Here is a 27,711-nt window from a genome sequence, read left to right on the forward strand (position 1 = left end):
CCAGTGCTTGCCTCACCAGACAACTGGGCACATCACCTGGCCAAGATGACACCTGAACCCAACCATCACAATGCAATGCACAGAAAAACATCATGAGAGGATAGGGATTTGTTTCTTTATACAATTTTATATTTTTAAAATCTTTCACATTAAGCATGTATTCCTTATAAAAAAAACTAAAATATACAAAATGTTACCTACACATGTGTATAACCTGTCTGGGTTTTTCAGTGCTGTTGAGTGCTACCTCACCACTGCCAGCTGCAGTGTCCGCTCCTCTTCGTGATGTGTGGAAAAGGATGGTAAATAATTTCCTAGCCAGGAAAAATGTGAACTGACAAAGTCAATGAATATCTGAAAATTCTGCTCTCATTAGCGAGCTTTAGTTTTTAAAAAATGATTACACAGTTGAAACAAAAAAGGCACAGAGAGTAATATAGGAAACATCTGTTTATATACACTCGGCTCTAACTTTTGCCACGCTTGCTTGGTGTCTCTTTGTTTGTTTGTTTTAAGGAAATAGAAGTGTTAACAAGGTGGTTGGAGCCCTTCATGTCCCTGCCTTAGCCCCTTCCTTCTCTCCCAGACCCAGGACTGCGGCCAGTGAGGGACCCAGGACCACAGCCAAAGCCAGTGCGCCACAGCCTGAAGGAACAAGAAGCCCTGTCCCTGTCTTGACTTTGCAATGTCTAGCCTCAGGATAAACTCCCCTTGTTTTGCCCGCCGGTGTGTGGAATTAGAGCAGCCTGCAAACTCAAAGCGTGTTTCCCCAAGGCCTGTAGGGGAACAGAACCCTACATGCGGCATTTTCTAGAGGGGGAACCCTGAGTATAGGATGCACAACTAGAAACAAACTTTTTTTCCATGGACTAAACTGAGAAAACATACACCTGACACACAGGCTCATGTGAACAGGCTGTCAAAGCATCCTGGCTAAAAGGTGAGATAAGCTGGGGCTTATTCTCCAAGGCGTATGCTGTGCAAGCCAACCAGAGCCAGAGAGAGTCAACACCTGGCCCACCCCCTCAAAACGCCCACTCCCCCCCAAGTCCAGCCTCTGTAACGATTACAGCTTAGGACCACAAACACGATGAGGTTTATATTTGCATATACTTTTAGGCACAAAATGACCTATAAATAATTACTTATATTCATCGTGAAAACGTGTATTCTTTTTTGCCAACAAAACAGGTGCCAGGAATACAAGAGAGCTGAGCCCAAGCCAAGGACGCACACGTATGTGTGTTCACACACACAGAGTTCTTGTCCTCACACCTGTGCACTCGAGTGGGGAGACCCATGTGAGTCCGAGCATCTGTGAAGTGGTGTGGAGGAAGGGCCACAGGTTGTCAGGGGAAGAGCCACATTAACTGATGGGGAAGGGGAGGCACTCCGAGCACAGCATCTCGCAGAGGTCCTGGCGTGAGTGGGAGAGAGCCACAGCCCCAAGTGACCGAAGTGGGGGCACAAATGGCTGGATAAAAGCCTCGCGGAGCTGATAAGGGATTTAGTCTTTACTAAAAGAACAGAAGAATCGTGGAGAGCCACTCAAGAGTTTTTAGGGAGAAGAGAGCAGGCAGGATCCTGCTCTGAGTTACATGTTGAAACTATTTCTCCGGCAGCAGCAAAGTGAAACATCTAACGAGCAACTGTCCAGGCGGCAAAACCCCAGTCTCAAGGTCGTCTTCATTTGTGGTGGAAAGAGGTTTCTAATTAGGTACCGTGGCATGGTCACCAGATCACTAGCTCTGACTCTTAAGAGCCAGCACGTGAACTAGTAAGATCCATAATATCGGATCTGTTGGGCTCTGCAAATCCTCGAAGATTTTGAGATTGCATATACACTGAAACCAGACATCTACCTAATGACATCCTACTCCGTCCAGGGCACTGGTCCCCAGGCCCAGCTATGCATTAAGATTGCCTAGGGAGCTTTGAAAATACTATCTTAATGCCCTATAAATGGTCAGTAAAACAAAATGCTTTGCAGATGGAGCCTGGGCATCATTTAAAAGCTCTGCAGATGATTCTAAGGAGCAGTCAGGACTGAGAACTACAGCTCTGGGGAGCCTCCCTACTACCACCCCATTCTCCTTTGCAGGCTGCCAGAACACAATATACCAGAACTGGAGTGGCTCTTAGACAGAAGACTTTAATAAGTTACAAGTTGACAGTTCTAAGCCTATAAAATTGTCCAAACTAAAGCATCCAGGGAAAGACCTTAATTCAAGGAAGGCTGATGGGTCTGGAGCATCTCTGTTAGCTGGGTAGTCACGTGGCTGGCATCTGCTGGTCCTTTGCTCCTGGGCTCCATTGCTTTTAGCCTCTGTTCTGTGGGGGTTCCTCACTTTGCTTCTCTGGGGCTGGCTTTCATCTCTTGGCTTCCCTTGGCTCTCTCCAGGTTCTGGTTTGCTTAACATCTCATGGCAACATCTGCTGGGCTCCAAGCATCTCCAAACATCTGTGTCTCTATTCTCCAAGTGTCAGCATCTGTGTCAGCTCTGAGTTCTGTGAGCTATGAGGTTTCTTTCATTTCTGACTCTCTCCAAAATGTTTCCTCTTTTAAGGGCTCCAGTAAACTAATCAAGACCCACCTGGAATGGGTGGAGTCACATCTCCATCTAATTAAAGGTCACACTCACACCTCGGCGGGTCACAGCTCTGTGCAGATAATCTAATCGATTTCCCAACCTACAGCTTTTCTAGGGTATATAATACTTTCAAATCGCACACATCTCTTCTCAAAATTTTTATGGCCACACAAAATTTCCTTGTTAAAATGCAGATTCCAGGCATTGCAGCTTAGTAGCCATTCTTCCCCCCCACCTCCTTTCCTTTTAGGAAGAAAAGAAAACTAGCAGCAAAAGGGTTTCAGGTCAACTAGAGACTCACGAGGCTCTAAGTCAGTCTGTTTTGAATAAAGAGGTTTAATTAGAATCTAAGTTGGCCAACAGTCCCCATTTCACTCTCTTCGACCCTCTCTAGGTACTAAGCTGCAGAATTGGGATTCTGACCTTGGAAAACAACCAGTGATAACATCGCCCCATTTGTTAAACATCAACAACAACAAAAAGGCATTCCAAATTCACTTGGCCACAGCTCCTCTAAGCGTGCCCCGTTTCCTGCGTGGTTTCCGTGAATGCAGAACCTACGCATGGGGTTTGCAGAGGGGACACCATCAAGGCCACCATCTCTGCCCTGCAGGAGAACTGGGGGTGTGACAAGAACAGACTGTCCTTTCTCCATGTCTCTGCTGAGGCCACTGTGTTCCCTGCAGCCAGGTGACAAATAGCTTTTAAAATGCCTGGCACCTCCCATAATTACCTCCCTTTTGTCCAAGGAGCCAAGACAACTCCCCAAATGCCTCTTCCAGCTAACAGGGCAAGTCTGAGTGTGCCCCGTGTGCTGCCCGAACAGAGCAGCCAGCCATGGCATCAGCACATCCGCCTTCAGAGTGTTCCTCTTTGCATTCATTAAACGTGATTTTCATGTCTTAAGGTGTCAGGATCTGAAGCCAAGCCATGGGGTCTAGAACATGGAAACGTTCAAGGCAGAGATGGTGGTTAAGGAACTTACAATGTAATGGAGAAATCAGGGTCAGGGAAGCAACTGAACCAATAAGAAACCCTCATCATTAAAAACAAAATCTCTAAAATGAAAGAAAGGCTGCACATATTGTATATGTTTATAATTACTAACAATGGGTACAGTACCATGACCATCATTTGATGTGAATTTCTCCCTCCCCAGCATTTTCAAGAAAGATGCTTATAAATTCATTTTGCTCACATGCAAGTAACACTGCTGCCAAATCGACCCCGGCAGCCATCCTGGAGTTGTCATCCAAAAACACGCAGCCCTTCTTACTTTGTGCACAGGAGTCTTACTCCCACCTTCTACATCCTACTTTTAATATGCACATTAGCTTACTAAAGGCTCTGGAAAATCCTGTAGTAAATAAGCTTTTTTCAAGTATCATTTGTTCAGCAATATTTACCAAGTGTCCACTCAGAGCCAGGGGTTGTTATAGGCCCTGAAAACATGGCCGGACACACTTGTTCTCTTGGTGCTTCATTCTAATAGAGGCAGACAGGCCATGCACAGGCCAGATGCTTAGGGTGAGAGGACAGAGGCAAGGACATCTGGAAGGGGACGACGCTGAAAACAGACCAAAGACAGGAAGGACGCAAGACATGCAGGTGTTTGGCCTAGAGTGTGAGCTCAAAAGCAGCAGGGGATTGGTGTACCAGGTGCAGAGTGAGCATGTGGGAAAGGGCCAGATGAGAACGCCAGCAGCCAGGTCACACGTGGGGAAGAAGCTGAGGCTCTGTCCTGGGGGAGGGGGGGTTGCTTTGGTAGGAAAGAAATGGAGGGGGAAAAGTGGGGCTGGGAGCAGATGTATGATGCAAACCAATTAAAATAGGCAGGTCTATTTCTCCATTACAATCTTTTGCTAACACAATCTTGTCCCAATCAAATACATTCGGTAGTTTTGTAAACCTTCCCCTAGAAATTCTACTCTGAGAGTTCAATACCACCCCTGTGTTCTTTCACCAACTCCCACGAGATCACTCCCCAAGAGCTCACTCGGGTGGAACGTGAATTTTCCTTCCACCTCAGTTTCTTCAAAGTCAGGAACTCTCCAGCCTTCCTCAACCTGGGCTCCTGCCAACAGCTCTTTGTGGAGATGAAAACTCACCCACTGGGGAAAGGATCAAGTCTCTAGGGTTTGATTTTTAAAACGTTTCACCGTTCTTTCACACACAGCCATACACTAAAGGAAATTTCACAGAAAAAACCTGGTAATGCCAAGGAAGCAGGAACCCTGGGAAAGTCACCAGCAAGAAGGGAAACTAGACAGGTGGGGCTGGAGAAAGGGCAGACATTTCCCCATCCACTGGTCCAAGCATTTACAAAGCTCAAAACCAAAAGGTATTACCTAATTAATAAAATGATCCAGCTACAACACCAATATTAAAACATGGTATATTCATTTGTTTTGTAAAGTCCTTTTTCAGTCACTGAGATTTTTATATTCATAGTAGGCTTCTTTCAATCTAAATTCAGAAAGTTGCTTGGCTCTACCATCACCATAATTTACCCTCCTAGAATGATTTATCATTATAAGTTATCAGAATGAAAAGACACTGCTAACCCTGTCATGGGCAATAAGGAGTAGCAAACACCTGTATGGAGTGGGTGGGGCACTGCCCTTAGCAGACAGCAGGTAGGAACTCACCTAATACCCACATCAGCCCACGTGGGCTCTCCTATTATATTTAGGAAAACATCTCCAAGTATCAGTGCATGTACTTTCACTCCAGGGTTTACCTTTTCTGAAATCTCCAGGGGTGTGCCAATGCCAAATGTCAAGGAGCTCAAAGTCTCCTTCACGTACCTTCTAGCTCTGGGCTTCACAGTTCCTTCTTGAAGTATTTGCCACACCTGAGGCTCTCATTCCACTCTTCACTGTATAGGATAATTAAAATAAAATAATTAGAAACTTTAAAAGTTTTAAGGTCAACTTTTTAACACAACTTGGTTTATACTGTGGAAATAGTTCACCACTGATTACTCGAGCATATTTTATGCAACAGGGCTTTTATAGTAATGGGTTATATCTGGATTTCTTGGTGAACAAATAAATATTATAAATGTGCCCCAAAAAGCTATTCAAAAGACCCTCCAATATAACTTACTATGAAACAATGACATTTTTGATGACAAGAACAACCCAATCCTATTTCACATGTTTGATAGTGAGTAAAGGACTCCCTTATGAAATTATTAATTCTTCCAAGGCAAGACGGTCTCAGGTTTTGTATTCCTGCATTCAATCTTTAGCACCTGGCAAATTCTAGCCAAATATTATCCAATGAATGAACAAGTGGAAACAAGCCAACCTCATGGAATTAGAGCTATTGTAGATGTCACAGAGTTGGTGGCAAAATAAACATACAACTCATTTACCTTGGCCATGCAGGTGGCTCAGAAGGTACCAGGCACCATCCAACCCAGCTTCCCTCTTGGGAAGGACTCAGAGGAGCCTTCCCTCAAAGGGCTGACAGCGTCTCCCCTGTGAACATTTCTTACCTTGCAGAGTCAAAGTTTAAGCTTTAGGTACACACATCCAGATTTTTTTCAGACCTGGCACAGGAAAAAATGGACTTCTCAGTCTCTGCAATCTGCCAGGTCCTACATTTGCCTGGCTTTCACCTTTTTATTGTATAAGCAACTCCAGCAATTGAGGAATGACCTGACTTGAATCGCACATTGTCCAGGATACCCACGACTTCTTTCCTTTCTCTTGGTTCAGTTTTGCGGTTTGCATTCCAAGCAAGGAAAGACTGTTTCTCTCTTAGGTATGTCTTTGAGATTCTATTCTTCAGGGTCAAGAGCAAAGATGGATTTTTTCTGTCCACCTTGAAATTTCAATTTTGAGCGAAGAAGGACTATGCCCTAATTATAACGGAGGAAGAGCGAGACCTCTCGCCCCCTTTCTCTGCCTCTTAACCCACTCACTGGAAAGAATGAATAAGTAGGTGTTGGAGAACAGCCACGTCCCTCTTTGTATACCTAGCTGCCTAATTCTCCTTTATGAAAATCTGAGACATTTCTCACTCTGGCATCTAAACCCAACAAACGCAATGCCCAATTCCTCACGGCCCAAAGCCCCGGACTTCGCGAGTCTGGGGCCCCAAACCCTCCCGCTGGGCCAGTCGGACTGGCCCCCTGCCTCGAGCAGACGTGGAAAGCAAACGAGACGGCCTTGGGAAAACCTGGTTCGTCTCCCAGCCCGAGGGGCAGACGCTCACGCCTCCACCTCCAACTTCGGAGGGGCCTGTCCCCTCCAGGTCGGCGGCGCGCAGCCCCCGGGGCCGGTGGAGCAGGAGCCGCCCCGCCCCCTCGCCCACCCGGGCCCGGCTCTCTGCGCGCGGGGCAGGACGCACGGCCCCGCGTCCCGCCCTCCCTGTCGGGCACACTGTTCCCTGCCCGCCCCAACCACAAAGGCAAACGCTCGCGCAAGGGAGACAGCAGGACAGGCCCGAGTCCCCGCGCCTCGGCGCTTCCTCGGCCTCAGCCTCCCGCCGCAGGGGCGCCGCCGCCGCGCTGCGGAATCGCCGCCGGGAAGGCCGCTGCCGCCCTCCCGCCCTCCGCGGCCCGCCGGGCACCGCGGGGCCCCGGGATGCTCGTCCGTGCCGGGCCCGCCGCGCTCACCCGGGCTGTGGCCGCGGCTCCCGGGCCCCGCGCTCCTCCTCGCCCTCCGGGGCGGCGCGCGGGGGCCTCGCTGGGCCTCGCGGCGGAGCGCGGGCTCGGGGCGGCGTGGGTGGGAGAAGGAGGCCGCCCCGCCCCGGAGGCCTCCGCGCCGCCCCCGGCCGCCTCCTCGCCGCGGTGCGCCGGGCTCCCGGGATGTGGCGGCGCCGGCGGCCGGAAGGGGGAGACGCGGCGCGCGCGGCCGGCTCCGGGGACGAGGCCCGCACCGCCCCCCCGCGGCCCCGGCGCCGCCGCCCCTGCGCGCCGCCGGCCGCTCGTAGGCTGCGGGGATGGGGCTGGAGGATGGGATGAGCTGGGGAGAGGTGGAGGGAGGTGCGGCCGGGGGCTGAGAAGCCAGGCCCCTGGTCCCCAGACCCCCAGGCCGGGTCTCTACTGGCCCGGCCTCCGCCCACCACTCGCGCCCGGGGTTCCTACCCCTCCCTGGAAATTACTGGAAGACCCTTGGCCAAATTAAATCCCAGCAGGTCCCCAACCAGAAAACAGATTTGGAGGTTGACAAAGAACAACAAAAATACCCAACTTCGGAAGAGGCAAAATGAAGGCTGCCTACCTCTGGGAGACCTCCCCGCATCTTCTAATAGGTCCGAGTGAAAGCCTGACCTCCCGTGGCTTGCAGAGTCCCAGCCCCGCCTCGGGAAGGAAACTGTGCTGTCATAGTGGGAGCACCCTTCTTGACCCCAGGTGTGGGGATTTCCCATATACCTGGGAGAGGCCAACCCCAAGAGTATTGGGGTTTTGCTGCCCAGAAGAAAATAAACTAGTTTCATTATGCTCTGGTCTATGTGTTCATTTATATTTCACAAGTGCATGAAGTAGATCTGTGTGATTTGCATGTGTACCTCTATACATAAATTCATATATACACACGCACTCACACATTTTCCTTAAACTTTCAAGAAACCAGCTGTTCTAGTTTGCTAGCTGCCGGAATGCAACACACCAGAGATGGATTGGCTTTTAATAAAAGGGAATATATTTTGTTAGCTCTTCAGAGGAAATGCAGCTAACTTTCACCTGAGGTTCTTTCTTACATGGGAAGGCACAGGATGGTCTCTGCTGGTCTTCTCTCCAGGCCTCTGGGTTCCAACAACTTTCCCTGGGGTGCTTCCTTTCTGCATCTCCAAAGGCCCGTGCTGAGATGAGGTATGCTGAGCTACTTGGGCTCTGCTACCTTGTGCTCTCTCATTTAAGCACCAGCCAATTAAGTCAAACGTCATTCATTGCAGCAGGACTGCCTCCTAGCCGACTGCAGATGTAATCAGCAACAGATGAGTTCACATACTGTTGACTCATGTCCACAGCAACAGAACTAGGTGCCTTCACCTGGCCAAGTTGACAACTGAATCTAACCACCACACCAGCCTTTTACTTTTTTTGGTCTTCCCTGTTAGTTCCCCTATAATGAATTAAATATAAGGTCAGGTTCACTGAGAATTTCACTTTAAATACGATTGCTTATCATGGTTTAAGGATGGTAGACTGAGTGAACTCACCTGGAAGGTGTTCATTGAGCTCTTCTCTGACCAGCCACTGAGATTGACATGCAACATATGGTTTCTCCTTAAAGATCTGACTGGACACAAATGTGGGAATAAAGCAATAGATACATTTGGAGCTCGTGTGTGATGTAGGATACAATCATGCCAGGTTTAAGAATAAAAGTTCCAGAATCAGACTGCCTCGTTCAAAGCATTATTCTCATGACCTTGTCAAGTTCTTTTATCTCTCTGTGCCCCCATTTCCTCCTCTATAAAATGGGGAATGACATAGTATTTGCCTCAGAATTTAGTATTAAAGAATAATGGAGATAATGCATTTCGAGTTAGTACTAAAAAATAATGGAGATAGTGCATTCGAGCTCTTGCCGAGTAAGCACTGCAATAAGCATCAACTATTGCCATTATTACTGTTTATTGTCTATCATATTTCTAAGATGGTTTTCAAAATACTCAAAGATGAAGTTTTTCTAGGAGCCTACACATTGGCAATTAAGGTAAGAGCATATGTCTTGGAGTTTTGCAAAATTGTTTAACTTCCTCTTTTGTTTCTGTAAATGAACTTCCAGGAAAGCATTGCTATTTAGTCTTATAAAAGGAAGTGCTTTCTAAACCAGCTGCCCTCAGAGTGTGCTCTGCTCTATGGACCCTTGGTGATCTCCAAGATCCTTTTGGAAAAAAAACAAACACGTTTTTCTAATAATGCTGTGTTGTAATGATCACATTTTTGTGTGTGCCACCTCTGCTGCTTGCTTCAGTGCTCACCTTTGACTAAGTTTCTAAACAGCTTTCCAGCCCTGGGGCAGAAACTTCCCCAGAGCCCAGCCCACATCACCAGCCCCCACCCACACCCCTCACCCAAAACCTAGGGTGGATCCCAAATGATAAACCACCCCTACCACCCTAGGATGTGCCACCACCACACCCTCTTCCATGTACATTTGCTTTAACCAATCCCTGACTCCCGTGGGAAATGTACTAACTTTTACCCACCGGCCACAAGAAAGGCACAAGCCGGGGGATTCTGGGCTGCTCTGGGCTTGCCATCTGCTCATGGAGCCTCCCATGCTGAGCCCACCTTCCCATCAAGCCCTTATGACCCTCCTCTCTCTCTCTCTTTCTGGGGCCTGGGAGTAACAAACTAGTTCTTCTGATGCATTATGGTCTCGGTTTCCAATTGTGCCACACTGGCTGCACCCAGACCCACATTTAAAATCCAACATAACTAATTCGAAACATACTGAGACTTTATTGCCACTGTATCAACATTTGCTCTCACCGTGTAAAAGTTACAATGGGTAAGATTGATGATGCTCTGCATGAATCCGGGCAGAGCAACAGAACTCTACTAGCACCCCTGCATTCTTCACCCCCAGGCACTTGGAATTGAAACAAAGTTTCACTGAAGAATCTCCTCCATGAGGCAGCCATACTCTCCGTGACCAGGTGAGAGTGCCCAGAAAGCTTCTGCTCCCTATATATGCCTGGGTGTGGTGGCTGTCTCCACCCATAGCATTTGAGCCATGGTTTGTGTTGCAAAAAAAGACCCACCGTTTTTTTTCATCAAAAGAGCAGCTAAAGACAAACTAGGGCTACTCAGATATGGGTATCCGGCAGACATTTTCTTGAAAATGAAAGAAATGAGCCCGTCCCTTCAAGGAAAACAGCAGATAGTTCTTCTTGCCTATGCCAAAATTCAGGCTTTCAAGAAAAATTGTGCACCTTGGAAAACCCGTATCCACCACTGTGAGTTTGACAGCATCCCAATATTTAAAGATTCTGAGGAGCGCCATGGTGAGGCCAACAGCCACGATTTTTTAAAATAGGTATAATGAAATGGGCTACCGTTTGGAAGATCTGCAAAACTCAGTGAGCCAATATTTTCCAAATAACTAAAGGCTCTTTTACAAAATCATGCATGTGAAAAAGAGCCATTGAAAATGCAAGTTAGACCAGTGAGTTTTACTGTCACAATGTGTAAAAAGTTAATCAGTAAGATTTCAGATTCCACATTCTCTTAACCTTTAAGAAAATATCACTTGTTGAGTTTTGGTGTAGTATCAAAGAAAAATACTTAGAACTTCAAGTTTATTAAAACACTTTTTTTTTTTTTACTTAACTGTGTGAAGAAGGATTTTCTTCATATTCTTTGACCAAAATAATATTGAATGCAGAAGCAAATGTAAGGATCCAGCTATGCTCTATTGAGCTAAGCATAAAAGTGATTTGTGAAAAGATAAATGTTATTACCATAAAAATTTTTCATATGCTGCCTCAGCATTCACATCACTTTGACTAAGTCCCCACCTCAAGGCTAACCTTTAGCCTTATTAATAAGCAGCTTTCCAGCCCTGGTGCACACATTTCCCCAGAGCCCACACCCACGTCTGTGGCCCCCCTCCACACCCCACCCAGAACCCCCAGCTGGTCCCAGATGATGAGATCACCGGTCCCACAGCCCTGGGAACCCAAGTGCCTCTCACTTTTCATGCCTGTTTGCTTTAAACTCACCAATTCCTAACTCCAGGCAATATACTGACCTCTACCCTGGACCACAATGAAGGGGCAAGGCCATGGGTCCCTCTGGCTCTGCTTGTGTGCTCCCCACCTTCTGGTGAGCCCCCCCAAGCAAATCATGCTTCCTGTGGACCCCGCATGACGCCCATTTCTGTCTGGGACCTGTGAGTGTCCATCATGCGTGATGGCCTTGGTTTCCCATCGTGCCACACCTGACCCCCAAGTGGACCCAAGTTTAAAATCCTACATAATCAATTTGGAACAGTAAACAATGCCACCTTTTTTGTTTTAGAAAAATATAGCTCTTTTCCTTGAAATGTTATTATTTTAGTGAATTAATAAATAGTTTTAATTTCTATCTTAAGTATAAACAGATACAATTCACATTAACAAATGCTCTTTGAGATGCTCAGTAGTTTTTACAGATGTAAATGACCCACAGATCAAAATATTTAAGAAATGCTATTCTCAGAGAAACCCAAATTCTCAATTTTAAGAGCAAAATGTACCAGATTCTTTTGCCCTTCAGAACTACTAAGCGTGTGTGTATTTCTAAAGTTAAGGCTGGAGGTGCCTGGGCTGGAGGTGACACTGGGAGATGACACAGATAGCCCCCAAGCAAAAACCATTGACATTCATTTGAACCAACCCAAGGTCCTTTCTGAAGGTGGAGTAATAGAACAGGTGTAAGCAGAGAAAGTAAAAGGTGCCTATGGATGATGGCTGCATGGAGTGTCATCACTCTATGCGAGTGGGAATTTCCCAGTTCCTCTCAGCACTCTGTGGAATTAAGACTATACATCTCTCTCCTGTTCTTCATTGGGATTAACCATAAATGGATTCATGGTCCTTTCCTGTTGGGTGCTAGAAATGGACGCTATTTCCTTCTTGCCTCTACCCCATCTTCTAACTACACAAGTCCAAGGCTCCTGCAGACCCCATATCAGGCAGGACAGGGAATGGTTCCCAAAATACTGCCCTCCGATTCCTGAATTCTCATCTCGGTAATACACAACAGACATCAATCACTCACAGAATTCCTTGGGGTTCCTCGAAAAGAAAGTGAGTTGGGGAATTACTTCATAGCCACTCTGGGCAAGATCATGTCAAATGGCTTACAGAGAAGGCACATCCCAGCTCCTTTCCTGAAGACCACAGAAAAGATACACTTGTCTTGATTTGGTGGGTATCTGCAGACAAGCTTATCAGATTTGCAAAGAGATTTTGTCCAGCTTAAAGCTTCAGGAGGGTTGTAATATAGTCGCAATCAGGAATCTCCAGGTAGTTCCAGAACTGTGAAATGTTTACTTCATTAGAGGGTTCTTTTCCGTAGATGATGTTGTAAGCAGGAATTACACAATCCCACATGATTTGATTCCCCTTTCCTATTTGTAGAGGTCATGGAGTTCATAGATTTCTGACCAGGACATGGCTAAGTGAAACAAACTGGTTTCCAGCATCCGGACCTCAGAAAACCTCTAATGAATTTATCATGGTCTTTTCTAGGGCTTGTTTTGTCTTATGAAGAACTTCTCCTAAATTACCTGAAATATGGTAGGTCTGTGCATCCAAGAAGATTTCATTTCAATTTTAAGTCTAATAGGCATTTTCAAGACCTACAGTATGAATTGTTGAAAATATATTTTAAAAACTACTAAAATGAGAAAACTCAACTTGATCACAGATAGACTCCACTGTCAGGTTTACATTCCCAATATGATTGGCTAAGAAGACAAAATTATATTGGAAGCTAGGCAGCTGCATTGAGTAGGTTTGGGCCATATGACTGGGTTCTGGCTGCCTCTGGGGCTGCCCCTTAAGTTAATGCTAGATGAACCTGCATGTGTTTTTGAAGGTAGACACACAAAATAGAAGTAGCTTTGATCCCTGAGTCACCACTTGGAGCTAATCAGCATGACCTATATAGAATGGTATGAGCAAGAACTGAACATTCATTGTGTTAAGCCACAGACAGTTCAGGACATGTATGTTACACAGTATAGTCTCTCCTATCCTGACTAATACAGCATTCTAAGGCAGTGATAGGAACACTGGACTGACAGTCAGGAGACTTAAGTTGTATAAAGGCAAATTGTAAGAAATCTCTGAGAGTCAACAGTTTATGATCTTCAAGCATAGCAGTTTCACGTGATTCACCCTAATATTTCACCAACTAGATATAAGATGCAGGGTCATCCTCCAATTCCATTTGGATCTCAGTTTTCTCATTTATAAAAATCAGACCTAGTGGATATTTATAGAACACTACCCAACAACAGCAGAATGTGCATTCTTCTCAAGGGCACATAGAACATTCTCTAGGATAGAGCAAATGCTAAGCCATAAAACAAACTTCAATAAATTTAAAAGGATTGAAATCATGCAAAGTATGCTCTCTAGCCACAATGGAATTAAGTTAGAAATGAAAAACAGAAAATATTTGGGAAACACCACACTCCCTAAATAACTAATGGATCAAAGAAGAAATCACAAATGAAATTACAAAATACTTTAAGATGAGTGAAGATGAAAACACAACATACAAAACTTTTGGAATGCAGTGAAAGCAGTGTTCAGAAATTTGTAACTGTAAATACCTACATTATAAAAGGAAGAAAAACTAAAATCAGTAAGTTAATCTTTCACCTTCAGAAACCAGAAAAAGAGCAAACTAAACCCAAAGAAAACCATAGGAAGAAAATGGTAATGATTAGAGCAGAAATAAATGAAAGAACAGAAAAACAGTAGAGAAAAATCAACAAAACCAAAAGTTGGCTATCCAAAAAGATCAACAAAATTGACAAACCTTTAGCATAATTTACAAAGAAAAAAATAAAGAAAACTTAGATTTTTAAATCAGGAATGAGCAGTGTGCTGGTTTGAAAATATTATGTACTCCAAAAAAACCAAGTTTTAATCCTGATTCAATCTTGTGAGAGTGACCATTTCTTTTAATCCTGACTCAACATTATATGTTGAAGCTTTTGATTAGATTATCTTCACAGAGATGTCACTCACCCAATTGTGGGTGTGACCTTACATTAAATGGAGATGTGATTACCCATTCCACGTGGGTCTTGATTAGTTTACTGGAATCCTTTAAGAGAGGAAACATTTCGAAGAGAGTAAGAAATGACAGACAACAGAGCCGAAAGAAAATTTAGAGCAGAGCTGACAGGCAGAGAACAGAGACATGGATGTTTGGAGATGTTTGGAGCCCAGCAGACGTCACCATGAGATGTTAAGCAAGCCAGAACGTGGAGCGAGCCAAGGCAAGCCAAGAGATGAAAGCCAGCCCCAGAGAAGCAAAGTGAGGAACCCAACAGGAACAGAGGCTGAAGGCAATGGAGCCCAGGAGCAAGGGACCAGCAGATGCAGCCACGTGACTACCCAGATGACAGAGGGGTTCCTTTCTTGAGTGAAGGTCACCTCTTGCTGGTGCCTTAATTTGGACGCTTTCACATCCTTAGAACTGTGAATTTATAATGTATTAAATTCCCCCTTTTAAAAGCCATTCCAGGGAGTGCAAGGGTAGTTCAGTAGTAGAATTCCTGCCTGCCATGTGGGAGACCCGGTTTCAATTCTTGGGTCATGCACTTCCATGCACTTCCCAAAAAGCAAACAAACCAACAAAAGCAAACAAAAATTCAACAAATGGTGCTGTAATAATGGAATACTCACATGGAAAAAGAATGAAATGTGACCCCCGCTGTACAACATACAAAAAAAAAAAAAAAAAAAAAAGCCATTCCAATTCTGGTATATCGCATTCTGTCAGCTTCCAAGCTAATACAACCGAGACAAGAAGTATCCACATGTCTTCATGTCATTAAACCAATTGGGTTTCCCCAAAACACACAACAACAACAACAACAACAACAAATCAGGAATGGGTCCCGTACTGATCAAGATGGGAGAGTGGGATGCTTCAGGCCTCTGTACCCCACAGAAGTTTTGAACAACCAGCAAGAACCAGGAGAAGCAATTTTTAAAAAGCTTCTGAAAACAGTTAAAGGTTTGCAGTGAACCAAGTGAACACAAAGTGAGCACTAAACCAAGAAAAAGACCACTTATAAGCAGTAGGATTTCCTGGCCTCCTGGCTGGCCCCTCTCCCACCAGCTCAGTGCAGAGCCAGCCTGAGTTCCCAATCCGGACCCCTGGCTCTGGGTTTGAAGGGAACAGGGTTACAATTATGTACCTACTGGGAGATTGTTTGCCCCAATACCCCTGGTTGTGGACTGAGTGACTCGCTATCCCAGGACTTGCCAGCATGAGCTCTCCTAAAGAACCCTGTGGGAGAGCAGTGAAGTTGTGCTGCCTGGAGCCAAGGATTGCTGGCTTCAGACAGACAGTGCAGTGCCCAGACAGTGAGGAAACAGTTTTCTTGGTAGAGAAGACATTCAGAATCCCATAAATGGGGGCATTTCTAGGGCCACACAGGCATGCTCACAAAGACACATTCACAGGAAGGATCAGCAAGGCCCCTACGTTTTGGCCTCTAGTTATTCTCTCGACTCATTATATGGATAAGTTCAGAAGGAGAGCATACCACAAGTCAATCTGCAAAGACAAGGAATGGTGTTTTCTTTCTCCCCTCCTACTCCAACTCCTCTTTCTCCATTTGTTAAAAATCTCTGTCGTGGGCGGGCCCAGCAAGCAAAGTTCTCGCCTGCCAAGCTGGAGACCTGGGTTTGATTTCCAGTGCTTGCCATGCAAAAAAAAAAATACAATCATAAAGAACAGATACCTCAGAGTCCAAATTCCTGCAAAAACATACCAAAATAAGTTCACAAAACATACAAAGAAACAGGAAGTAATGTCCCAGGCAAAGGAGTGGAAATCATCAATGAGGAGAATCACACCTGGGACATTCTAGACAAAGACTTTTGCAAAAGGATAGAAAATATGTTCAAAGAGTCAAAGGAAACAGGGACAAAGAAATCAGAAAAATGATAGATGAACACAAACTGAATGTCAATATAGAAATGGAAATTATGAAAAAGAGCCAGACAGAGAAGAAGAGCACAGTAACAGAAATTTTAAAATTCCTTAGAGGGTTTCAACAACAGACTGGAGCTGGTAGAAGAAAGAATCAGGAATTTGAAGATGAGATCATTGAAATCATGCAGTCTGAGGAAGAAAGAATGAAGAAAAAGGGTGGGACCTGAGGAAGCTGTGGGGCACCATCAAGTGTATTAATATAAGCATGGTGAAATCCCAGAAGGGGCAGAGAGAATATTGAAAAGAAATTATGGCTGAAAACTCCTTAAATTTAATGAAACACATGAATATATACATCCAAGAAGCTCAACAAAATCCAACCAGGGTTAAACCCAAATAGACCCACACCACACTGCATTGTTGAATGCCAAAGATAAAGAGGGAATTCTGAAAGCTGCAAGAGAAAAACAATGAGTTACATGCAAGGGAGTCTCAAAAAAAGTGACGATTCCTCATCAGAAACCAAGGAGGTAAGAAGGCAGTGGGAGGACATATTTAAAATGCTGAAAGCAACAAGTTGCCAACTAAGAATTTTGTGTCTGTCGAAACTGTCTCAAAAATGAAGGAGGTTGCAAGAATTATTTCAAAGATATGAGTCATGTGCAAAGAGTGTTTAAGTCCAGGGTACAGGGGGAAAACTGCTATTGCATGTTATGGGCTATGCTAAAAAGGAAACCATCAGCACAACCACAGCAACAGCAGAGATAAATAATGGGGGGAGGAACAAGAGTTAAGAGGAGATTTAAATTTCTTATTTGGTGAGGGTGTGTTTATTGGGTTTCTTTCTCTTAAACCAATATTACCTGATTCTCAACATTCTCTAAATTATCTAAAATTGAGAATGTTGATGGACTGTGGACTTTGGGCCCTCTACTTGATGCTCGATGAATGCAGTTAGGCACTGCTACCTATCAACCTGCCAAACCCCAACCAGGACCATTCCAGCCAATCCTAAAGAACACCTAGGGCAATATATAAGATTCCACAAGGATTCCAGGCACACAGTAACTTTCCAGAAACCTACAACCTCCAGATGGGTCTCTGGTACAGATAAGTCCTGAAACCTAGAGGGCCCAGCCTCTCTAGAACATCAGGTAGTTCCATCTCCCTACCCCATATTAGTGACAGCCCCTTTCAATATGAAAAATTTAGGATGGCCATAGTCTAACACCCCTAAAGAGAGGGATGGAAAGATCAAAGGTGATGGTGGAGTTATACAGTGAAGATAGGATTTAACAAATGAATATGAATGCTGAATCATTAAATTGGTATCTCGTTTAGTCTCCAGTATTTTAGAGCAGTTAGAAGTAAAGACCTAAAATTGTGGAATTGTAACCCATGTCAAACTCTGAAATATGTTCTACAACTAATTGTGGTGCTGTGCTTTGAAATTTGTAGCTTTTTTGTATATATGTTATTTTTCACAAGAAAAAAAAGAAGGAAAAAAAGTTGATTGTGATGATAAAAAAAATATTTAAGCCTTCTAGCCTCCTACATTCTGGAGTAGCTAGAAGGAAAAATATGAGAGGATCATATAGTAGCCATGACAAACTCTGGGATCTGTCCTGTAAGTACTTGCTGAAGAGTGCTTTGAAAACTATTGCTTTTTTATTTCTTTGTATATATGTTATACAATACAATAAAAGTTAAAATATATCTATATATATATAAATTATATCAATTTAAAACAATGAAGGAGGAATGGGAGTGCAAAGGTAGTTTAGTGATAGAATTCTCGCCTGCCATGCAGGAAACCCAGGTTTGATTCTTGGTCCATGTACTTACCCAAAACAAACAAATGAGCAAAACAAACAAACAAACATTCAATCAATAGTGCTGTAATAATGGGATACTCACACGGAAAAAGAATGAAATGTGACTCCGCCATACAGCACGCATGCACACACACACACACACACACACACACACACACACAAATGGAGGAGGAATTAAGACATTCCCTGGTAAACAAAAGCTGAGGGATTTCATCACCACTAGGCCGGTCCATAAGAACTGCTAAAGGGAGTTCCGCAGGATGAAAAGAAATGACACCAGACAATTGACTGAAGCCACATGAAGAAATAAAGATGTCTGGTGAAGATAATGACATAGTGTGCTGGTTTGAAATTGTTATGTACCCCAGAAAAGGCACCCTTTTTAATCCAGTCTTATGGATGCAGACTTCTTATGGGTGGGATGTTTTGATTAGGTTGTTTCCATGGCAGTGAGACCCGCCCAATTGCGGGCAGAACATTTTGATTAGATTATCTCCATGGACATGTGGCCCCATACAAGGTGGGTCTTCATTAGTGTACTGCAGTCCTTAAAGGGCTGACACAGAGAGCAGACACCTAGGCACAGACATTTGGAGATGCCTGGGGAGCCCTCATAGAAAGCTTCTGGAATCAGAAGCTGAGAGCAGTGCAACCCAGGAGCAAAGGACCAGGGATGCCAGCCATGTGCCTTCCCAGCTGACAGAGAAACCCCAGATGTGATCGGCCTTTCTTGAGTGAGGGGTATCCTCTCATTGGTGCCTTCATTTGGACTTTTTTGTGGCCTTAGAACTGTAAAATGTAACCTACTAATCCTCTGTAAAAGTCAATCCATTTCTAGTATATTGCATTCCAGCAGCTTTAGCAAACTGAAACACATTTGTAAACATAAATACGAGTACCTGTATTTTTTATTTGTAACTCCACTTCCTATTTCCTATAGAAGCTAAGAGGTAAGTGCATAAATTGTAATAATTAATCGATGGTTTTTGACTCCTAATGTATAAGTATGTAATTTGTGACAAGAACTACACAAAGGTGGGGGGACAGAGGGGTACAGGGACATAGTTTATGTATATAATTTAAGTTAAGTTGGTATCAAAGCAAATGAGATTGTTACAGCTTTAGGATGTTAAAGTTAAACCCCAAGGTCACCACAAAGAAAATATCAGAGAATATGCAGACTCACAGAGACAGAAAGTAGAGTACAGGTTGCTAGCAGGGGTCTCATGGCAAAATAAATGTAAGATTGCTTTCGGTGTGAAGGGAAACTTACAATAATGAGCAGAGGTGAGGTTTCCGCCAAGTAGTGAATGTGATTCACCCATTGAATGGTATGCGAGCGAGGGACTGGGAAATGCCTTTTAGACTTTAAACCAAAAGCAGAAGCAACAAAAGAAAAAAGATAATTGGTACTTCATCAAAATTTAAAAATTTTTCGCTTCAAAGTACTTTATTGAGAAAGTAGAAAGCTAGCTCACAGATTGGGGATATTTGGTAACCATATATCTGATCAGGGTTTAATATCCAGAATATATAAAACTTCTACAACTCAACAACAAAAAGAAAGACTAACAACACAATTAAAAAATGGGGAAAAGCCTTGGAGAATAGACATTTCTCCAAAGAAGAGATCCATATGGCCAATGATTAGATGAAAAGATGCTCAATGTCATTAGCCACCAGGGAAATGTGAGTCAAACCCATGGTGAGATACCATTTCACACAGGCTAGAATGGCTTCTATTAAAAAAAACCAGACAATATCAAGTGTTGGAGAGGATGTGGAGAAACAGAAACCCTCATGCATTGGTTGGTGGGACTGTAAAATGGCGCAGCCACTGTAAAAAACTGTTTGCAATTCCTCAAAAAGTTACAGATAGAAATACCACGTGATTCATCAATCCCACTTCTAGATACAAACCCAGAAGAGTTGGGGGAAAAAATACCCTCATATATACTACAGTTCACTTCATCATAGGTATCTAGTGAACAGAATGGCAGGTGGAAAAACTGCTCAGCTACTAGGGAAGGTGCATTCTACTTTGGCTTTGCTATAGAGCTTGGCAAATTATTGAACTTTTAGGCCTCATTTTACTTCTATAACATCGGTCTGTCATCTTGAATGAGTGCAGAGTTCCCTTCCAGGGCTGACGGCTTATTATTCTATGGAAGCTAGACTTGAATCTGTGCAAAGTCACTGTAGGGAATCCATGTTTATATATGGATTTAAATCCTGTAACAAAATAGCGAAGTGTGGAAGGAGAAGTGTACAAGTCAGAAATATCTCAGAAGAAAAAATTCAAAACGGATAAGTAAATCTGTGTGTGTGTGTGTGTGTGTGTGTGCGTATCAAAGAGTTAGATAACTAACAATCTGTCCAGTTGGTTGAGAATATAATTACTATTTTCTCTCCAATTATGGAAAAATAGGGCCTATTTTTGTAAGTCTCAACTTATAATAAGGATAATGCTGAGTAAAATAAAGTTGCTGTTATCTTTTTTTGTACAGTCCGTTGCTTAGAATGCTTCCCTTATGATAAAGTAATACAGTGCTAGCTTGGCACTTTGAAAAATTGGTCCCATCTCTCTTCTAATATTGCACTCACATAACATGGAAAAATGTATTCCTCTCGGATAAGACCTATTTGTAATAAAACATAAATAGACTGTGGGTATCAAGGAATACTGTGAGGCCATAAACCAGAGAAACCATCAATTCCTAGATGAGGAAAAAAAAAGAAAACCAAACAAAAAAAACCCTCTCCCTGCACTAAATGCATCAGTGACTTCAAAGAAACATGTTTATGATCTTGCAAGTCCCAACTTGGCTGTGTGCCCTCCTTATCCTTGCCCACATCACCCCCTGTACCCTCCAGAGGCGTGGAGTACTACTCCGAATGCCCTGTGACTGCCCAGGACCAGCTTTCCAGTTTGTAAGTTCCCTGACAAATGGTTATTGTTTTGCCATATGGAGTGGACTGTCCATATAGGCCACTATATGGTTTTTTCGTCTGAAGCACCCATTGAACTTTGGTGGAACCTCTTCTGTAGGTTCACAGCCAGACAAATACCAACTCATGCTGTCTTGCTGCTAAAGAGTTTTTGGAATAGCCATCAGAAAAGCTCCATGCCGTATAGGAATATAGGAAGTTGGAAACTCATCATGAATACGCTCTGTTTTCTTTATCATCCAAATCTCTCTCTTTAGTAGTCAATTATCTGGGCTGAAGTATAGCTATTCTTTCCCACCAGTATTGATTCTCAGACCTGGCTGATCATCAGGGGTGTGTGTCAAGAAAAGGCAGCCCCTAGGTTCTGGTGCCTGGAGATTCTTACTTCAGGTGGTCCATATGCACCCTGGAGACCCTAATTGCCAAGAACTCCTCAGATGATCCCAACAGGCAATCACGTTTTGATACCAAACAAAGGTGGGGGTGGTAGGAGAGGGCTTCTCTGCCTGATGTGCATAGTAGTCATTCTATGACATCCGGGTTTCAAAGAGAGGAAAACTTTTTTGCCTAGCATGAAGCAGGAGATCAGATGGCCTATTGGCCTAAAAATGTGTCTCACTGAACTGCAGTAGCTCTGATAGTTTTATAGTATCAGAAGATGGGCAGGTTTTACGATAACGAGCACAGTGACTGAGATGGTGAGGTTAGAGATGATCTAATGATCGAGCGTGTGTAGATTGATGACGTGCTTAGTCACAAAGTATTATAATGAGATCTAGGCCATTATTGAATTTAAGCTACTGCCCACGTCAGGTGGCCAGTTTTGATGAAATCTAGCCTTGTCTAGTAAGATAGTTTAGGAATTAGGGTAGGTTAGTTCTTGGCAGACTCAAGTTCCTTCATTAGTAAACCTTAGGGCTGTTACTCATGTTTCAGCTAAAAATTGAAAACCAGGATAAGGGTACAAGTTGGGCCAGTCACAAGGTTTTTACACTCACTAGGTAAAAGTTATACAGTTACACAATTGTGATAAAAGGTCAAGGCAGCTGGGTTACAGGTCAATAATTTCAGTTACTTCTTTCTGGCTATAAAATTAGAAAGGAAAAAGAATGTTTATATAATGATTCAGTAATCATTTGTTATTTGTTAATTCTTAATTTCTTGGTTACAATTTGTGAAGACTAGTCTAACCAAGGCCCTAAATTGCAAATATCCTCAGATCTAAAGCAACGCTGACTGTAAGGGCTATGTCAGTCTAGGAACAGCTTTTTAAGGAGAGGGCACAGTAACACTACATTAACTGTATTAAAACTCTTTTGGAAGTTAAACTGGTAATCATGGATACATACAATTCTGTAACCTTTCTTTCTTAGTACTGCACTAACAGCTTTTGCCTAAGTCTTCAACAGCCAACCCGCCCCCCCACCCCCCACCCCGATTCCCTGGAGAATATGCACAGTATCTTGAAAACAAGCTGTTCTTAGTGCCCTGAGCCCACAGTCTTGATGGCTTCAGAACTTCCAGGGCAGAATGAGTGATTCTGATGTATATCAAAGAATTCTAGCATTCTGGATTTTCCGTTTGGTCAAAATCTACTTAATTTTCCTCCTCCACTAGTTGAATCACTTATGATTGGATGTTCAAAAGCTCGAGGCTGTTGGCAGAGTGCACTTTGGTGCATTGGAATACACCCTTGAAACCATATATTGGCTGCAATAACCTCTCCCAGCTTTGGAAATTCTTTGATCTTAGAGAGTTGATAATACCCCTCTTAGTTGCCTTTAATTATGTTGCTTTGTAGACCCTACATCAATGCTGCATCATGGCAATAAGGCTTTTTTGTTGCTGTTGTTAAGACATTTAAGTGAAAATTAGGAATCCAAATTCAAGTTAAAATTCACCCACATATGGGGCCAGCAAAGTAATTTACCTAACTGAGATGACAATGGGAGGCATCAGGGGAGATGCCTCCCCTGCATGAGCAAGTTTGCATATGTGCAGACAATGACAACTATGCTGCAGGCTTCTCTTCCTTCTGGTGGCTGCAAATTCCTTTTGCTATCTATTGTAAGAAGCAAACATCTGTTCTAGGTGATATCCTAGTCCTGAGAAAGAATCAAGGGGAGATACTATTCACAATCCTGCTTTAAAACCACTCTATTCAAGTGGATGACCAAATTCATTCACTCACAAATATTTATTAAATGCTTACTACATGCCAGATATTGCACAAGATGCTGGAAATACATAGATGCACATACCATAAATAGCCAATTTTTAAATAGCACCTTCTATATGCAACTGATATTTTCCAACTGCAAATAGCATTCTATTAGCACATCACAAAATCAATTTAGTGCTTTCCAACCATCGTTCAAAAGAATAGAAGGGAATTGAATAGGAAATAAGAGTTACTTTCTTCCTATCAAGAGTAGGATGTTTCATAAAACTTTCATTTCATGCGCACATACATTTACACATCTATGTGTAGCAGGTGACAATATCAAATGAATTGTTTGTTACTTTGGGCAAAACAGTTTGTGCACCACTGATCTAGAACATTATTACAAGAAGTATTAACATGCATTTTTAAAATGTTTAATTCTTCTCAAATCATTATGCATCTTACATTACAAGAAAGGAAAATTATAGATCATTATTTTTAAAAAACACAATAATAAAATCCTAAATAAAATAATAGCAAACTGCATCCAGCAGCATATGAAAAGGATAATGCATCATAGCAAGTGAACTTAATTCTGGGAATGAAAAGTGGGTTTGATTATTGAAAATCAGTCAGTATGATTTACCACATTAACAGTATAAGGGTGGAAAATAATATGATCATCTCAATATGTGCAGAAGAGGCATTTAAAAAAATTGAACACCCATTCTTGGTAAACCTCTCTGCAAATTAGGTATAGAATGGAATTTCCATAGTCTGATAAAGGGCAGTTACAAACAAACAAAAACCATCCTTATTCACAGATTAAATGATTGTGAACATAGAAATTCCAATTTCATTATAGATGTTTGGAAGCCTTCACTCGTGGTACCATCTGTGACGGCAGTTTTCTTACTGAGAAATGTTTAACTTATGGATTCAATTTCTTGAACAGCTGCAAGGATATTCAGAATTTTTATTTTCCTTTATGTAAGTTTTGATAGGTTGTGTCTGTGAGGAAATTAGTCCATTTCATCCAAGTTTTCAAATCTATTTGCAAAAAGTTATTCATAGTACCTTACTATCTTTTTTTAATCTCTGCGGAATCTACTAATGTCTCTCCCTTCAGTACCAATTTTGGTCATATGTATTTCCTCTCCATTTTTTCTTATCCAGTTTTGCTAAGTTTTATAAGTTGTTAATATTCTTCAAAAAACTCACTTTTGGTTTTCTCTGTTGCATGCCTGCTTTCTAGTCTATTGACTTCTGCCTTCATCTTTATTATTTTCCTTCTCCTATTACTTTGATTTATTTGAGATAAAAGCTTAAAATCACTTATTTGCAGCATTTCTCTTTCCTGATGTTTGCACTTAAAGCTATAAATTTCCCTCCAAGTACTGGCTGCATCTCATAAGTTTTGATATGTCATCACTCCAGGCCCTAACTCAGTGATTGCTCTCCTTAAATCGACTAGCTTTTTGTGTAAATACCCAATTAGTGTGTCTTTTCTTCCATCTTGGGAAGTTCAGAGGCAGGGAGCATAATGTTGCACCCATCAAAGCAATACTCACATCATTTCACAGATCATCTTTCTTTACAAATAAATATCATATCTAAAAGAACATCATTTGGCACTGAATCTTTTGAAATGGTTTGATCAGGAAGGCGTGTTTGATTCTTTCCTACTTCTATAAAACCCATGGGAGACTGTTAAACTTTTTTTGAATAGGAGCTGTTAAATGTTATTTGTTTTTAACTTCCATGCAGTTGGACAAAGAAGGAGGAACAATGATCCTCGTCTGTCAGAACAAATAAAACTCAAAGTATTTGTACTTTCCAGAAAATGGAGCTGTGAATTTAAATATTATACCTAGGGCAACACTTTATTAAGACAACCAATCAGAAGTATACACATTTTAGATATGATAATTTACTTTCTCAGCAACTGTATTAGTTAGGGTTCTCTAGAGAAACAGAATCAACAGGGAACACTTGCAAATATAAAATTTATGAAAGTGTCTCACATGACCGTAGGAATGCAGAGTCCAAAATCCACAGGGCAGGCTGCGAAGCCGATGACTCCAATGGATGGCCTGGATGAACTCCACAGGAGAGGCTCACCAGCCAAAGCAGGAATGGAACCTGTCTCCTCTGAGTCCTCCTTAAAAGGCTTCCCATGATTGGATTTAGCATCACTAATTGCAGAAGACACTCCCCTTTGGCTGATTACAAATGGAATCAGCTGTGGATGTAGCTGACGTGATCATGACCTAATCCTATGAAATGTCCTCATTGCAACAGACAGGCCAGCGCTTGCCCAATCAGATGAACAGGTACCACAACTTGGCCAAGTTGACACCTGTCCCTAACCATGACAGCAACGTTATCTGAAGTCCAGTTACATTTGCAAGAATAGTTTAATTATGCAAAATAGAATCTGTTTTCCCAGAAGTGTGGGAAAGCTTTTCCTTTTCTTGCTGAGATTTCTTTCACCTATGAGTTGAAGCGCCTGCAGTTTCAGGGTTAAGCACTAGAATTTATTAGCACTGAGAGATATTAGCTCTCCCAGGAGCCTCAGAACTTCCAATAGGCAAGCTGGGCAAAATAGGATCATTAGCAAATGGGATGTGGGGCTGGTAGTGTTTTGCATCTACGGTTCTGAGCATTTTATCACAAATGTAGTCACAATAAAAAGTATTTTATTGTAAAGATACATTTGGTTTGCTGATCCAGGCACTGCTAGACCCATGGTGTGTATGAAAAAGCACACCAGGTATTCAATGCCAGGCTTTCAGGAGGGAGTAGGAAATAGTTTGAGGGCTTGAAATCGGAAATTTTTCTTCAGAAGTCTGAACAACTTATTTCCCTTGATCCAGTAATACTAAGAAAATAACAATTTCTATGTGTGAAGAAGTTAACTACAAGGATGTTTATCATAATGATCCTTATAATCGTACAAAACTGCAAAAAGTCTAAGTAAGTGTCCTACAATTAGGTAAGAAATTTATCGCCCTGGAATATAAAAGAGCCATAAAAATGCTGCTGCTGCTGAATATTTGATTAAATTGAAAAACATTCATGCTACATCTGTAAGTTAAAGATTATTGAATATGATGTGATTCGGTTTTTATTTTTAAAGAAAGCATATATGGTCTATTATACACGTGTGCATTGATAAAAGATCAAGAGGGATAAATACCAAATATCGGCAATGGTTACTCTCGGAGTTGGGATTATAGGTGATTTTATTTTCTTATTTACTTCTGGCTTATCTGTGGTTTAAAATTGTTTCTAAAAAGCCCATACCTTATGTTTGCAATATGGAAAAATAGAAACTGTTGTTTCGTAAATTGCTTTAGGGCAACTGAGAGATGAATGAATGGATCGGGCGGTGGGAAGTTTCTGATACATTTGGGCAGCTTGCTTTTCTTTTGCCGTCTGCAGCCTCTGGATGTCAATCTTGCCTCCCCAAACTCTCCATGGCTGGGGTGATGGAGGCTTGGGCAACCTCACAGCGGTGACCTTGACAAAGCCCGGCCAGGGGACCGTCACTGTGGGCGGGATACCCTGCATCTCCTCTCCCCTGTAAATCTATCTCACTCGCAAGGAAGTCGGAATTCCCAGGCTCAGTCCACTCCTCATCCCATTTACTAATGATCCTATTTTGCCCTGCTTGCCTATTGGAAGTTCTGAGTCTCCTGGGCAAGCTTTTATCTCTCAGTGCTAATAAATTCTAGTGCTTAGCCCTGAAAAACCTCAGTCCACGGCCAAGAGCGGGTGGCCACCGGCTCTCCAGGTAGTTTCTGTGTCGCTGGCACAGGTGAGGGCAGACGTGTCCAGTCTGAAGATCATCGTGGGGAACACAAGTGTCATCTCCTTCACCTCCACGCCCACCACTTGCCGAAGAATCACTCTATAGCCTTCCTCACCTGGAAACATGGAGTGCCAGGAGCTCTAGGAGATGCAGGTCAGCCAAGCAGACAAACTACAAAGGGGGTTTCCCACAGGGCGTGGGCTGGCCACAGGCTAGGAGGCCCAGAGGGCAGAGGGGAAGGCTTTGGAGGGAGGGGGAAGTTAGGAGAAGACCAGGGAATGTCCTAAACAGAGTAGGATAGGAGCCCTGGGGTGAGAGGCTGGGTGGGAAAGGAGACCCCAAACGATACGGCAAGTGCATATGTGAGAGGCCTGGGTGGGTCTTGGTGGCCTCTAAGTAGAAAGCTCAGCTATCCGGTCCTGTGTACAAGGTGATGTTACAGAGGTGCGGGCAGGGGCTCTGTCCAGCGTTGAGGGTAGATTCGCTGCCCTGGTGAGGGGAGGATGGTGTGAGCACTCCTCGCAGGGCGGTTGGGGCTATGGAGGGCCCTCCCAAGAGAAGCATCTGGCCATTTGGCTGCAAGTTTTACCACCTTGTTGCTGATGACATAAGAGAGGTAGGGACAGCCTAAATGTCCGGTAAAGGAGAGCATTAGGTATGTTCTGGTACAGCCATAAAATGGGATACCATGAAGTCATCCGAAGTGACACCCAGGGAAG

General features: G+C 43.1%; 1 protein-coding gene across 6 annotated transcripts in view; it reads right to left on the minus strand.

Annotated features, from left to right (window-relative positions):
- Positions 1-7,887, minus strand: part of CHST10 (carbohydrate sulfotransferase 10) — a 29,040-nt gene extending 21,153 nt beyond the window's left edge. For 2 of the 6 annotated variants that reach the window (XM_077133886.1, XM_077133883.1), the window contains exons 1-2: positions 7,826-7,887; positions 5,399-5,469 (exon numbers count right to left, since the gene is read on the minus strand). The gene's annotated coding sequence lies outside the window, so the exon portion shown is untranslated. Of the gene's footprint in view, positions 1-5,398; positions 5,470-6,093; positions 6,751-7,218; positions 7,292-7,825 lie in introns of those variants that run through there. The other 4 variants (XM_077133884.1, XM_077133882.1, XM_077133885.1 and 1 more) reach the window with 2 other exon arrangements.
- Between the last annotated feature and the right edge of the window lie 19,824 nt (positions 7,888-27,711).

Source organism: Tamandua tetradactyla, chromosome 17, assembly GCF_023851605.1.
Source record: "Tamandua tetradactyla isolate mTamTet1 chromosome 17, mTamTet1.pri, whole genome shotgun sequence".
NCBI classification, from domain to species: domain Eukaryota; kingdom Metazoa; phylum Chordata; class Mammalia; order Pilosa; family Myrmecophagidae; genus Tamandua; species Tamandua tetradactyla.